General features: G+C 45.0%; 1 non-coding gene across 1 annotated transcript; it reads left to right on the top strand.

Annotated features, from left to right (window-relative positions):
• The first annotated feature begins 2,926 nt into the window (after window positions 1–2,926).
• Window positions 2,927–2,999, top strand: TRNAF-GAA (transfer RNA phenylalanine (anticodon GAA)). Its single transcript has one exon. It is a non-coding gene; the product is annotated as a tRNA-Phe (tRNA).
• The last annotated feature ends 13,205 nt before the right edge of the window (window positions 3,000–16,204 follow it).

Raw genomic sequence — 16,204 nt, forward strand, 5'->3', positions numbered from 1 at the left:
CTCCACTGATGATAATTTTGGATTGAGGGACTAATTCGCTTATGCATAGCGCCCCGAAGAAGGCGATCGCAAATGCAGTAGACAGTAGTGTTGCTTCAAATTGTGAGTGGCATGTTAATGGTGTTAGGGATGTGATGTGAGAAATCAGTTTTAGTGACACGGGACGGAACGTCTACATTCCTGACTTGGCTGACCCCTTTTCCACCCTTTTATGGATTGTCTGATGATGAATCTCTTTGTCACATCTCCCCAATTCAGTAGCTGGAAGTGAAATGCTACTCCGGTCAGACACCGCTGCGCTGAGAGCCCCTGATATGCCCCTCATCATTAGCTGGTGGAGAAATTCTATGGTGACTTGTAATCTGGCTTGTTCACATTGGTTAACCCGTCTGCCTGCTACTAGTCATGTCCACTCTTCCCATGCCTTACCGTATGCTTGCCACGTCGACAGGGCAACTGACGCTCTGATTAATGGCATCAACTATTCACCACTAGATCCCATAGGGAGGGTGGGCAACTGTTGCCCGATGGGTGGGCGTTGAGGAGGAGCTCTGTGAAAATCTGCCAACTGAATTATGATAAAGAATTAGCAGCAGCTTTAGACCCCTCAGCATCGTGGCTAGCGCGGACCCATATATTGTGTTTTAGGCACAGGAATGCTAGGCAGCGTAGTAGGCCTAGCACTGGCAGAGACGATGATGCCATCTTATTAATGCAGTGCGCTAGGCTGGTGTTTTTTGTTATGAAGCGTATATTTTTGTTAGCCAGGCGCGCGCCCCATATTTCTATTGCTACCACTATTGGGAAGAAAAATTATTTTCCGAGCTAGATGCAGCTAAAAATTATTATTAATTTCAAAGCTGGTGGAGCTTGGTATAGATGGCCTAATACAATGAGTACCACACACTGCTACTATGCCCAAAATTATTTTCCGGGCTAGATGCAGCTAAAAATTATTATTAATTTCAAAGCTGGTGGAGCTTGGTATAGATGGCCTAACACAATGAGTACCACACACTACTACTATGCCCAAAATTATTTTCCGGGCTAGATGCAGCTCAAAATTGTTAGCAATTTGAAAGCTGGTGGAGCTTAGTATATATGGCCTAATAGAATGAGTACCACACACTGCTAATATGCCCAGTAGGTTTTACTTGGCTAGGTGCAGTAAAAAAATTGTATTACGTACACAGGTGGTGTAGCTTGCAACACAGACAGGCTACTCCACTGACTAACACACACTGCAAGAGGCCCAAAAGGATTTGCTTAGCTAGATTTAGCCAAATGCTGTGAAAAACACTTGCACAGCACTAAAACAGACCTGCCTGGCAATAAGTGATAGGAACTGATGTAACCTAGCCCTCAAAAGGGCTGCAATTACAACTAGTCACTACTCCCAACCTATCTGTCTATTTAAGAGCACAGACCTGCCTGCTAAAAGTCGTAGGAAATGCTGTAACCTAGCCCTCAAAAGGGCTGCAATTAGAACTAGTCCCTACTCCCAAGCTAGCTGTCTATTTCAGATAAAATTTGCTTGCAATTCACACAGTTATACGGTATAGCGCGCACACAGCAGCAGCGGTGCCGTCTAACACTCAGCTGCAGCAGTGTTACACATGCCCTTGCTTGTGTGAAAAAAAGCACTTCGCTCCGTGTGTGCGCTGCTGAAAGGCTGACAGACTGCACCTCCCCACTGTAAATGTGGGAAAGAGAAAAAAAAATGGAGATCTTCATAATTTCTGCAGAGATCCATCCCATGCCCCTCCCCCCCACCCCGAAGTACACTCAAACTGTGTATTAACATTGATTTTCAGCATTACTGTGAAAAAATCCAGTTACGATTTTAGTGCACGAACAGTTATCGAACATAACCTCGAACAGCCGGATTTTTTTCAAATCGTTCGTGTTCGTCGAACGGCTCGAACACCGCCCAAAACAGCTCGAATTTGAGACTGGCGAACAGTTCGATTCAAACACTGCTCATCTCTAATTAGCATTTTCTTTCAAGAAATTGTACAGCTTCACTCCTGTTACTGACTAGTTGGTGGTCCGCTCTATTGGCGGTAATCTCAAATCGAAAACTAAAAGTGATGGGCCTTAGCAAAACCAATTCTCAACGTTGGTACTTTGTCAGTATTCCATGGGATACTTGAGGCAAATCTTAAATGTCCTGAATTTGTGCTTTCACAAAAGACTTCTGGGAACATCAAATAGTTTCTTTGTGCATATGTTAGTTGTTGTTTTGGCACCAGAAAAATACTGTGGATAGGAAAATGGGAGGGACTATTTCATCTCTATGTGTTCTCTGTCCCTATTAGGGCGGAGAGTGAACCTCCTAAGGTGCTGTCGTGGAAGATTCCTAGAAACCGAATTACCAGTAAGTCTAATTTCAGATTTTTCTACCTCAGGCATCAATAGACTATAAATATACTTAATAAACAAAAGCTAAAAGAGCAGATGAACATAGTTTAACAAGTCTGAAATGCGCATGTGATACTGACATCAAAGTTTCACCACATTTTGGGACAAATGTTTTCACTTTCAACATTAACAATCAGTAGAATATTTTCTCTAAATTTGCATCTCCTATCTTCACTCCAATTGTTTGCACCTAAGAAAAAATAAAGCTTGATGCAACATTATGCTTACAAATTGTGTTTTATGCTCAATCATCACCTGTCCTACAAAGACACAGTCAGAATTGCCCTGGTGAATGGAGTAAAATTGAAAATATAAAAAAAAATGGCAGAATTGCTGTTTTTTTCTATTCATTCACAAAGAATGAATGAAAGTTCTTAAATATGTACGCAAAATAGCGGGACTTTCAAATATAGATAATCTTGCAAGAACCAGTCAAAGTAAAAATAAATACATCCAGTTGTGACATTTGCAGTGTGTTGAACATTACTCAAACTAGATGTGTCTAGCTGAAATATCTCAGTTGGGAGAGCGTTAGACTGAAGATCTAAAGGTCCTTGGTTCAATCCTGGGTTTCAGCATAAGTCTTTTTCTTCACCCATTAAATTTTAAGCAGAAAATAAACAAAGCATATGGACTGACTGTTTACAGAGAATGTAAAAGTCCTAATCATTATAACTATCTACAGGAAATAAAATGATAGAAACTTGAGAACTGAACACTTTTATCTTTTGAGGAAAATAATATTTTTTGTAATTTTTCCTTCATTCTGGATGTCATCATTTTGTTTTATTTTAGTTTAGTTTGACTTATCTGTATGAAGATTTAAAGGAAACCTGATAGCTAATACGGGCAGCATGTATCAGACACTAGCTGAATGATTTCAGTCATGTATGTTTGACTATGAATCGCTGAGGCATTACTGAGACAAATATGCTTCAAAAATATGCCAGGAACAAAGCTGTTTGGGGAAAAAGTGAGGAAGGCTAAAAACACAAACCCCAACTCAAGACATCATCTTTCATTCTAAAAATAGGGGGTTTCCACGTTAATGGTAAGACAAAGAATCCACAGATTTGGCATTTCTCTAGCGAGGAGAGCCCACTTAAAATGTATGGGGTGCTTGTCTCCATAACCGCAAGCTGGGCACTAAACTGGCTTATTTGCAATTCTGGATGTTGCAGAGTGAAAACACCTGTTGGACTAAAATAGTAATTGCCGGTGTTGATGAATTCATTGTGAGGAGTAATTTATAAAATGGGATCACTTTGGTGGGGTTTCTGCTGTTTTGGTAATTTTGGAACTCCGCAAAATTCACCCGCAAAATATTCTTGCAAAATCTGCGTTCCCAAAACCCAAATAGCGCTCTTACTTTCAAAGCCCTGCTGTGTGACCAAACAGTAGTTTCTGAAGACATGTGGGGCATCACTGCATTTTAATGAAATTGTGCAACTTTAGATATTTTCACAAGAAAAACTAAATACATATTGACCTAAATTTACCATTAATATAATGTACAATGTGTTACAAAATAACACTATCAGAATCACGGGGATATGTTAAGCATTCCAGTGTTATTGCCAAATAAAGTGATACATGTCAAATTTAAAAAACGGTGCTTGGTCATGAATAGAGATGAGCGGTGTTCGAATCGAACTGTTCGCCAATCTCAAATTCGAGCTGTTTTGGGCGGTGTTCGAGCCGTTCGGCGAACACGAACGATTTGAAAAAAATTTGGCTGTTCGAGGTTATGTTCTATAACTGTTAGTGCACCAAAATCATAACTGGATTTTTTCTCAGTAATGCTGAAAATTAATGTTAATACGCAGTTTGAGTGTACAGCGGGGCGGGGGGGAGGGCAGGGGATGGATCTCTGCAGAAATAATGAAGATCTCTTTTTTTTTCTCTTTCCCGCATTTACAGTGGGGAGGTGCAATCTGTCAGCCTATCAGTAGCGCACACACGGAGCGAACTGCTTTTTTTCACACAAGCTAGGCATGTGTCATTGGTAGTGTATGTCACATGAACTTGCCCTATAAGACCCAGCCATTTTCAACGTAGCCACCATTTTCTCACTGCTGCAGCTGCGTGTTAGACGGCACCGCTGTTGCTGTGTGCGCTATACTTTCAGTGTTAATTTCAAGCCAATTTTTGCACAAATCTACAGATAGCTTGGGAGTAGGCAATAGTTGTGATTGCATTCCTGTTGTGGACTAGGTTACATCATTTCCTGCGACTTTTATCAGGCAGGTCTGTGCCAGTGCTGTGCAAGTTTTTTTCACATCATTTGGCTAAATCTAGCTAAGCAAATCCTTTTTGGCCTCTTGCAGTGTGTGTTAGTCAGTGAAGTAGCCTATCTGTGTTGCAAGCTACACCACCTGTGTATAGAATACACATTTTTTCACTGCAGCTAGGCAACTAAAACCTTTTGGGCATAGCATCATTCTATTAGTCCATCTATACTAACCTCCACCAGGTTGCAAATTAAAAATAATTTCTATCTGCATCTAGCTCTGAAAAAATATTTGGGCTTGTAGCAGTGTGTGGGACTTGTTCTATTAGTCCATCTATACTAACCTCCACCAGGTTGCAAATTAAAAATAATTTCTATCTGCATCTAGCTCTGAAAAAATATTTGGGCTTGTAGCAGTGTGTGGGACTTGTTCTATTAGTCCATCTATACTAACCTCCACCAAGTTGCAAATTAAAATATTTTTTATCTGCATCTAGCGCTGAAGAAATATTTGGGCTTGTAGCAGTGTGTGGGACTTGGTCTATTAGTCCATCTATACTAACCTCCACCAGGTTGCAAATTAAAATATTTTTTTATCAGCATCTAGCTCTGAAAAAATATTTGGGCTTGTAGCAGTGTGTAGGAATTGGTCTATTAGTCCATCTATACTAACGTCCACCAGGTTGCAAATGAAAAATAATTTTTATCTGCATTTAGCTCTGAAAAAATATTTGGGCTTGTAGCAGTGAGTGGGACATGATCTATTAGTCCATCTATACTAACCTCCACCAGGTTGCAATTTAAAAATAATTTTTATCTGCATCTAGCTCTGAAAAAAAATGGTGGCTTGTAGCAGTGTGTGGGACTTGGTCTATTAGTCCATGTATACTAACCTCCACCAGGTTGCAAATTAAAAATAATATTTATCTGCATCTAGCTCTGAAAAAATATTTGGGCTTGTAGCAGTGTGTGGGACTTGGTCTATTAGTCCATCAATACTAACCTCCACCAGGTTGCAAATTAAAAATAATTTTTATCTGCATCTAGCTCTGAAAAAATATTTGGGCTTGTAGCAGTGTGTGGGACTTGTTCTATTAGTCCATCTATACTAACCTCCACCAGGTTGCAAATTAAAAATAATTTTTATCTGCATCTAGCTCTGAAAAAATATTTGGGCGTGTAGCAGTGTGTGGGACTTGGTCTATTAGTCCATCTATACTAGCCTCCACCAGGTTTCAAATTAAAACTAATTTTTATCTGCATCTAGCTCTGAAAAAATGTTTGGGCTTGTAGCAGTGTGTGGGACTTGATCTATTAGTCCATCTATACTAACCTCCACCAGGTTGCAAATTCAAAATAATTTTTATCTGCATCTAGCTCTGAAAAAATACAGTTATATGAAAAAGTTTGGGCACCCCTATAAATCTTAAGCCTAATGTTTTTTATAAATTGGTGTTTTTGCAGCAGCTATTTCAGTTTGGTATATGTAATAACTGTTGGACACAGTAATGTTTCTGCCTTGAAATGAGGTTTATTGTACTAACAGAAAATGTGCAATCTGCATTCAAACAAAATTTGACAGCTGCATAAGTATATGCACCTCACCAGAAAAGTGACATTAATATTTAATAGATCCTCCTTTTGCAAAAATAACAGCCTCTAATCGCTTCCTGTAGCTTTTAATGAGTTCCTGGATCCTGGATGAAGGTATTTTTGACCATTCCTCTTTACAAAACAATTCCAGTTCAGTTAAGTTTGATGGTCACCGAGCATGGACAGCCCTCTTCAAATGATCCCACAGATGTTCAATGATATTCAGGTCTGGGGACTGGGATGGCCATTCCAGAACATTGTAATTGTTCCTCTGCATGAATGCCTGAGTAGATTTGGAGCGGTGTTTTGGATCATTGTCTTGCTGAAAGATCCATCCCCTGCGTAACTTCAACTTAATTATTGATTCTTGAACATTATTGTCAAGAATCTGCTGATACTGAGTGGAATCCATGCGTCCCTCAACTTTAACAAGATTCCCGGTGCCGGCATTGGCCACACAGCCCCAAAGCATGATGGAACCTCCACCAAATTTTACTGTGGGTAGCAAGTGTTTTTCTTGGAATGCTGTGTTTTTTTGCCGCCATGCATAACGCCTTTTTGTATGACCAAACAACTCAATCTTGGTTTCATCAATCCACAGGACCTTCTTCAAGAAAGAAATTGGCTTCTCCAAATGTGCTTTTGCATACCTCAGCCGACTCTGTTTGTGGCGTGCTTGCAGAAACTGCTTCTTTCGCATCACTCTCCCATACAGCTTCTCCTTGTGCAAAGTGCGTTGTATAGTTGACCGATGCACAATGACACCATCTTCAGCAAGTTGATGCTGCAGCTCTCTGGAGGTGGTCTGAGGATTGTCCTTGACTGATCTCACCATTCTTCTTCTCTGTCTTTCTGATATTATTCTTGGCCTGCCAGTTCTGGCCTTAACAAGGACTGTCCCTGTGTTCTTCCATTTCCTTACTATGTTCCTCACAGTGGAAAATGTCAGGTTTAATCTCTGAGACAGTTTTTTTGTATCCTTCCCCTGAACAACTATGTTGAATAATCTTTGTTTTCAGATCATTTGACAGTTGTTTTGAGGAGCCCATGATGCCACTCTTCAGAGGAGATTCAAATAGGAGAACAACTTGCAAGTGGCCACTTTAAGTAGCTTTTCTCATGATTGCATACACCTGGCTATGAAGTTCAAAGCTCAATGAGGTTACAAAACCAAAAAAAAGTGCTTTAGTACTCAGTAAAAAGAAGGTAGGAGTATTTAAAACAAGAAAATGATAAGGGTGCCCATACTTATGCACATGTCAAATTTTGTTTGAATGCAGATTGCGCATTTTCTGTTAGAACAATAAACCTCATTTCAAGGCAGAAACATTACTGTGTCCAACAGTTATTACATATATCAAACTGAAATAGCTGTTGCAAAAACACCAATTTTTTAAAAACATTAAGCTTAAGATTGATAGGGGTGCCCAAACTTTTTCATATAACTGTATTTGGGCTTGTAGCAATGTGTTGTACTCATTGTATTAGGCCATCTATACCAAGCTCCACCAGCTTTGAAATTAATAATAATTTTTAGCTGCATCTAGCCCTGAAAATAATTTTTCTTCCCAATAATGGTAGCAATAGAAATATGGGGTGCGTGCCTGGCTAACAAAGATATACGCTTCATAACAAAAAACACCAGCCTAGCGCACTGCATTAATAAGATAGCATCATCGTCTCTCCCAGTGCTAGGCCTACTACTCCGGCTAGCATTCCTGTGCCTAAAATACAATGTATGGGTCCGAGCTTGCCACGATACTGAGGGGTCTAAAGCTGCTGCTAACGCTTTATCACAATTCAATTGGCAGATTTTCACAGAGCTCCTCCCCAATGCCCACCCATCGGGCAACAGTTGCCCACCCTCCCTATGGGATCTAGTGGCGAAGAGTTGATGCCTTTAATCAGAGCGTCAGTTGCCCCGTCGACGTGGCAAGCATACGGTAAGGCATGGGAAGAGTGGACACGACTAGTAGCAGGCAGACGGGTTGACCAATGTGAACAAGCCAGATCACAAGTCACCATAGAATTTCTCCACCAGCTAATGATGAGGGGCATACCAGGGGCGTCAGCGCAGCGGTGTCTGACCGGAGTAGCATTTCACTTCCAACTACTGAATTGGGGAGATGTGACAAAGAGATTCATCATCAGACAATCCATAAAAGGGTGGAAAAGGGGTCAGCCAAGTCAGGGGTGTAGACGTCCCGTCCCGTGTCACTAAAACTGATTTCTCACATCATATCCCTAACACCATTAACATGCCACTCACAATTTGAAGCAACACTACTGTCTACTGCATTTGCGATTGCCTTCTTCAGGGCACTATGCATAAGCGAATTAGTCCCTCAATCCAAAATTACCACCAGTGGAGCCTTATTACACCAGGACGTAGTCATAGCCAATAATGCAATACGTCTACGCATACGCCAATCGAAAACGGTTCCAGCGAGCAGGCGCAATTGGGTACTTCTACAACCCACAAACGGTACACTGAGTCGGCTAACAATAGTAAAAACATGTATAACCATCAGATCACAAAGTAATTTCTTCCTATCACACATTGATGGAACGCCATTATCAAGATACCAGTTCCAAGCTATATTTAATAAATGCATAAGATCGGCAGGGAACCACCCCAAAGATTATGGGACACACTCTTTCCGCATAGGCACGGCGATGGAAGCAGCAAGAGCAGGACTGTCAGAAACGGAAGTTCAGAGGATAGGGAGATGGCGAACCACGTGGTTGGCGAGATACATAAGACGGGACTTGTTATCCTAACGTGGTTTGTTTCTTTTACAGGTGACGCTAAGCCAACAGTGTGGGTGATAGGCTATGGCCACAGGTACTAATGGAGGTAATCAAGGTAGGGAGAGAGGCAAGAGGTCTGGTCATCTTAGTTATACAAGCCGGGGGAAACAACCTAGGTCATCACAAGAGCGCATAACTAATGGCAATAATGAAACTAGACACTGAGCGCTTCAGAGAATTTTTCGCAAAACTAACTATAGTATTGTCAGAGATTGTGCAGATAGCGGTATGACAAGGTGCGAGAGACATCTCGGTCATCTAACGGACAAGGCGAGAAATAAATATTCGGATGGCAAAATTTAGAAGAGACAGAAGCGGTGTAGTGATACAACACTGACAACTGGAAGAAGATAAAGCAGGCCTCCTACGGCCCGACGGTGTTCACTTAATGGATATTGGACTGGACATATTCCTGTCAGGACTCCAGGACGGAATGGAACAAGCGTTAAGAGTAGTATTGAGCCACCCCCGTAGTGTTCGAGTTCGGTTTCTTTCGTCGAACACCCGTATGTTCGACGAACTGTTCGTCGAACTGTTCGACGAACACCTTTGAACACCGTTAAAACCAATGGCAGGCAAACAAAAACACATAGCAACACATAGAAAACACATAGAAAACAATTCAAAGGTGTCCAAAAGCTGACAAACTGCTCAGAAGACACAACTAACACATGGAAAAGTGACAAGTACATATAGTCATGCGAAAAGAAAAGAGGTGGAGGAGTAAAAGGAGGGGGAGACACAGATATAGGCATGTCATGCCCTTCTAAAACCAAAATAGTGCGAAGCCGACACGGCCAGTCCGTTCCTGCCCATGCGACCTCCGTGTCGCCGGGTTTGAGCCAGAGCTGCAGTGCACCCTGATGGGCAGACCCCATCTCCCAATACTGGTGCCTGTCCGCTGGTGGGTCAAACGAGCCCCCCTGCGGTGGAGGCAGGTCTAAGCTTTTTCATTTAAATTGTCTCTATAATTTGAATGAGTACACTTTAAATCCTTTTACAAGGATCTATTGGAGGGCAAGTCTGAAGCCTGTAGCTGCGGGAATTCCAGCTCCAGTAGCGTCCACTAAAGCTGCTGCAGTTAAAAAGCTTTTATAAGGATCGAGCTTGGCGGTCCACCGCAAGGCGTCCTACCGCTAGTCCCAGCCCCTGTGCCTTGGGGTGCCTCCCGATGCTCTTCACTGAGTATCCCGGGGGCCCGAAGCATTTCCTTTGAAAAAATTAAGTATCCAAACTACAGGTGGTGTAGCTTGCTTAACAGCTGGGATAATCCGCTGACTAGCAGACACTGCTACTAGGCACAAAGTATTTCCTGGGCTAGATGCAGTTAAAAATTTGTAATTAGATACTCTCGTTGGATGCTGAGAAAGCATTCCATAGAGTCTACTGGCATGCCATATATTATTCCTTTAAAACGCTTGGGGTAGGGGTCTAGGGGACCCTTTTATAGCCCAAATCACGGCCCTGTATCGCAATATGTCACCTAGGCTGAAGATAAATGGAACTGTAGCACCCCGAGGGCTTGGTTGATACAGAGGTATTGCATCTCACCCAGAGGTGTGATATCTCACTCTCAGGTAAGGATGGAGTGTGGATCAGGACCCCGACACCTGCATGCATTACAACACATTGCCGTGGGGCAGGGCGACCAATATGCCCCTGAGATGGGCACGACAGTCCCTGTCCCTGGCTGGAGTGGGGGGAGGGTACACCGAGGAAGGAGAACACTGTAGTGCAGGAGCAGGGAGGAAGCAGTTCCTGGGTGCAGTGAGAAGGGAGTATAAAAGGTGGGCACCATCTTAGTTCAGTGCAGAGAAGTCTGAGAAGAAATGACAGGGAGCAGGGGCTCTGCATGAGCTCTGCTCCGAAGGCGGGCCTAGTAACAGAGGCCCAGGCCTGGAAGAGGGAGAAGGAAGGAAGAGGAGTGGAGAAGGCTTCAGGAATGAGGAACGAAGGGATCCCAGGGGTGCGGACAGGCGAGTCACCACCGCACGCCCGAATCCACCTGCGTGGAGGGGTCAGGCCAAAGGGGGAGACCGGTCCCCGAAACTAGTGGAGGCGGGAAATGACCCTCAGCTAGAAACCGGAGGCTGTGACATTTTATGTGGGGCAGCCCCTCGCTACAACCACTAGGAGTGCACCACATAGGGTCAGGGAAACTGGCGCCAAGTTTACCAAGAGGAGGCCCGAGGCAGCCGGACAGAAGCGTGGTCACTGGTGGGGTAAGAAAGGCCAGAGAAAGGACACACAAAGGGAGTCCTGTGAAGCGCTCCAAAGTTTTCTGGGAGTTGGCCGAGCCCCTCACTTGGTGAGCACAGTACGACGTGGGCAGCCATTACCTGCAGAAGTGGTCTGGATAATAATAACTGTGAGTAAAGGCCCTGGACTGCATCAATGACTCCGTGTTGTTACTGCTGCTGCCCTGCACCATCATCCCCATCCTCCGCATACACTGCCCTGAGGCTACACTCCTCCCGTGGGGAGTTATACTATGCTCTGCTGCACCCAGAACACCAGCCTCAGCGGTCTGCCCTGCAGCGGTGGATTAGTCTGACCGCAGTCCACGGGTGGCGTAGTCGGACATTTAAACATCAAATCCACATAAATAGTTCCGCCACTGGATTGACCGCCCTGAGCCACGGAACCGGGTCTCCGCCACGGAGACTACAACCTCCAGCATCCACCAAAAAGGGTCCGACTCCGGGTGTCCCAAGGCCCAGGGGGCGCATCAGAATATTTTCATCACCTTTCATAATCACCAATGGGACAAGGCAGGGATGTCCTCTGTCCCCTCTCTTATACATCCTAGTGACGGAGCACCTGCTCTCATCAATTCGCCATAACCCCAATATTAGGTGGATTGAGGTGTGAGGCACCGAGTACATGTGCTCTGCATTTGCTGATGATGTCCTTGTATATATCACTCAATCACATATATCCATCCCTGCTGTTATGGCTGAAATAGATCACTTTGTTACATGGTCAAATTTTAAAATCATTGCAGCGTAGTCTGAGGCCCTCGATGTCTCCCTCCCCAAATCCATACAGGATTCCATCCAGTCCAACTTTCCCTTTGCCTGGCTCTCACAGGGTATCAAATACTTAGGAATTAGTATTCATAGAGACCTCTCCCGTCTATGTTATCTTAATTTTGGGCCCTTTATTGAACAAATCCATACAGACCACGGTTGGCAAGTTAGAATTGTGGAGTAGTGTTGAGCCACCCCCGTAGTGTTCGAGTTCGGTTCGGTTCGTCGAACATCCGTGTGTTCGCCGAACTGTTCGTCGAACTGTTCGTCGAACACCTTCGAACACGGTTAAAACCAATGGCAGGCAAACAAAAACACATAGAAACACATAGAAAACACCTTCAAAGGTGTCCAAAAGCTGACAAACTGCTCAGAAGACATAACTAACACATGGAAAAGTGACAAGTACATATAGTCATGCGAAAAGAAAAGAGGTGGAGGAGTAAAAGGAGGGGGAGACACAGATATAGGCATGTCATGCCCTTCTAAAATCCAAAAAGTGAGAAGCCGACACGGCCAGTCCGCTCCTGCCCGTGCCACCTCCGTGTGGCCGGGTTTGTGCTAGAGCCGCGGTGAACCCTGATGGTCAGCCCCCCTCTCCCAATACTGGTGCCTGTCCGCTGCTGGGTCGAGCGAGCCCCCCTGTGGTGGAGGCAGCTCTAAGCTTTTTAATTTAAATTGTCTCTCTAATTTGAATGAATACACTTTAAATCCATTTACAAGGATCTATTGGAGGGCAAGTCTCATGCCAGCAGCCGCGTAATTCCAGCTCCAGTAGCGTCCACTAAAGCTGCTGCAGTTAAAAAGCTTTTATAAGGATCGAGCTCGGCTGTCCACCGCAAGGCATCCTACTGCCAGTCCCAGCCCCTATGCCTTGGGGTGCCTCCTGATGCTCTTCACTAAGTATCCCATGGTCCCGAAGCATTTCCTTTGAAAAAATTAAGTGTCTAAACTACAGGTGGTGTAGCTTGCTTAACAGCCGGGATAATCCGCTGACTAGCAGACACTGCTACTAGGCACAAAGTATTTCCTGGGCTAGATGCAGTTAAAAATTTCTAATTAGATACTCTCGTTGGATGCTGAGAAAGCATTCCATAGAGTCTCCTGGCACGCCATATATGATTCTCTTAAAAAGCTTGGGGTAGGGGTCTAGGGGACCCTTTTATAGCCAAAATCACGGCCCTGTATCACAATACGTCACCTAGGCTGAAGATAAATGGAACTGTAGCACCCTGAGGGCTCGGTTGCTACAGACGTATTGCACCTCACCCAGAGGTGTGATATCTCACTCTCAGGTAAGGATGGAGTGTGGATCAGGACCCGACACCTGCATGCATTACACCACATTGCCGTGGGGCAGGGCGACCAATATGCCCCTGAGATGGGCACGACAGTCCCTGTCCCTGGCTGGAGTGGGGGGAGGGAACACTGAGGAAGGGGAACCCTGTAGTGCAGGAGCAGGGAGGAAGCAGTTCCTGGGTGCATTGAGAAGGGAGTATAAAAGGTGGGCACCATCTTAGTTCAGTGCAGAGAAGTCTGAGCAGAAGTGGCAGGGAGCAGGGGCTCTGCATGAGCTCTGCTCCGGAGGCGGGCCTAGTAACAGAGGCCCAGGCCTGGAAGAGGGAGAAGGAAGGAAGAGGAGCGGAGAAGGCTCCAGGAACGAGGAATGAAGGGATCCCAGGGGTGCGGACGGGCGAGTCGCCACCGCACGCCCGAATCCACCTGCGTGGAGGGGTCAGGCCAAAGGGGGAGACCGGTCCCCGAACTAGTGGAGGCAGGAAACGACCCTCAGCTAGAAACCGGAGGCTCTGACATTTTATGTGGCGCAGCCCCTCGCTACACCCGCTAGTAAGGCACCACATAGGGTCAGGGAAACTGGCGCCAAGTTTACCAAGAGGAGGCCTGAGGCAGCCGGACAGAAGTGTTGGTAAGAAAGGCCAGACAAAGGACACACAAAGGGGGTCCTGTGAAGTGCTCCAAAGTTATCTGGGAGTTGTCTGAGCCCCTCACCTGGTGAGCACAGTACGACGTGGGCAGCCGTTACCTGCAGAAGTGGTCTGGATAATTAGAACTGTGAGTAAAGGCCCTGGACTGCATCACTGACTCCGTGTCGTTACTGCTGCTGCCCTGCACCATCACCCCCATCCTCCGCATACACTGCCCTGAGGCTATACTCCTCCCGTGGGGAGTTATGCTACGCTCTGCTGCACCCACAACACCAGCCTCAGCGGTCTGCCCTGTAGCGGCGGTTCACTCTGACCGCAATCCACGGGTGGCGTAGTCGGACATTTAAACATCAAAACCACATAAATAGTTCCGCCACTGGTTTGACCGCCCTGAGCCACGGAACCGGGTCGCCGCCACGAAGACTACAACCACCAGCATCCACCAAAAAGGGTCCGGCTCCGGGTGTCCCAAGGCCCAGGGGGTGCGTCAGAACATTTTCATCACCTTTCACAATCACCAATGGGACAAGGCAGGGATGTCCTCTGTCCCCTCTCTTATACATCCTAGTGACGGAGCACCTGCTCTCATCAATTCGCCATAACCCCAATATTAGGTGGATTGAGGTGGGAGGCACCGAGTACAAGTGCTCTCTATTTGCTGATGATGTCCTAGTATATATCACTCAATCACATATATCCATCCATGCTGTTATGGCTGAAATAGATCACTTTGTTACATGGTAAAATTTTAAAATCAATGCAGCGAAGTCTGAGGCCCTCGATGTCTCCCTTCCCAAATCCATATAGGATTCCATCCAGTCCAACTTTCCCTTTGCCTGGCCCTCACAGGGTATCAAATACTTAGGAATTCCTATTCATAGAGACCTCTCCCATCTATGTTATCTTAATTTTGGGCCCTTTATTGAACAATTCCATACAGACCACGGTTGGCAAGTTAGAACTGTAAGATTCACTACGCGAACCACTGGTGTTTTGTGGAAAAGCACATGTACACTGCGTTCCAAATTATTATGCAAAAAGTGGTTAGGAGTGATAAGGGAAGAATTTGTTTGTTTGTCAGTTAAACTCATTGATGGTGATGTGTGTCAGGGCTCTTTATATCACTGTAAGCAATTGCAGACACCTGTGCTAATTAGTTTGGCAGGTGTGTCCAATGAAAGGCAAGACTACTTAAGAAGGCTCTCTCACATTATTAAGCAGCCTACATTTTCTGCCAAAATGGGAAAGAAAAAGGATGTGTCGGCTGCTGAGAAGCAACAAATTGTGGAGTGTTTAGGTCAAGGCATGACTACAATCAACATTGTGCGATGATCAGGATGAAGTGTTTTGGCAATCAAGAAGTATGTAGCTGATTCACAGTACACACGTGTGCGTGCTGATAAGGGCAAATTGAGGACTCTTTCCTACAGGCAATTACGTCAGGTTGAAAGAGCAGCGGCAAAAAAGCCTTGTCATAGCAGCAGACAAGTTTTTGAAGCTGCTTGTGCCTCCAACGTCCCCCGAACAACAAGATGCAGGGTCCTTCAGAGGTTTGCAGCTGTGCATACGCCATCCTGTCGACCTCCTCTATCCACTTCACACAAGCAGAAACGGCTCCAGTGGGCCAAACATTACATGAAGACTGATTTCAAAACTGTTTTGTTCACGGATGAGTGCCGTGCAGCGCTCGATGGTCCAGATGGATGGAGTGGAGGATGGCTGGTTGATGGACACCCCACGCAAACACGGCTACAGCGCCAACAAGGAGGAGGTGGAGTAATGTTTTGGGCTGGATTCATGGGGAGAGATTGTCGGCCCCTTTAGGATCCCTGAAGGCGCTAAAGATGAACTCCATAATGTATGTGGATTTTCTCAAACAGCACTTCCTGCCATGGTTCAAGAAGAAGAACCGTGTATTTCACAGCAAGATCATTTTTCTGCATGATAATGCACCATCTCATGCTGCACATAAAACATCTGCATCTCTGGCTGATATGGGCATAAAAGGGGACAAACTTATGGTGTGACCCCCATGCTCCCCTGACCTGTACCCCATTCAGAACCTTTGGAGCATCATTAAAAGGAGTGTCTATGATGGCGGGAGGCAGTTCACATCTAAGCAACAGCTCTGGGAGGGTATTCTGTCCTCATGCAAAACAATTGAAGCAGAAACC

Source organism: Phyllobates terribilis, unplaced genomic scaffold, assembly GCF_046119375.1.
Source record: "Phyllobates terribilis strain yellow unplaced genomic scaffold, ASM4611937v1 Scaffold_65__1_contigs__length_7625178, whole genome shotgun sequence".
Classification (NCBI taxonomy): Eukaryota; Metazoa; Chordata; class Amphibia; order Anura; family Dendrobatidae; genus Phyllobates; species Phyllobates terribilis.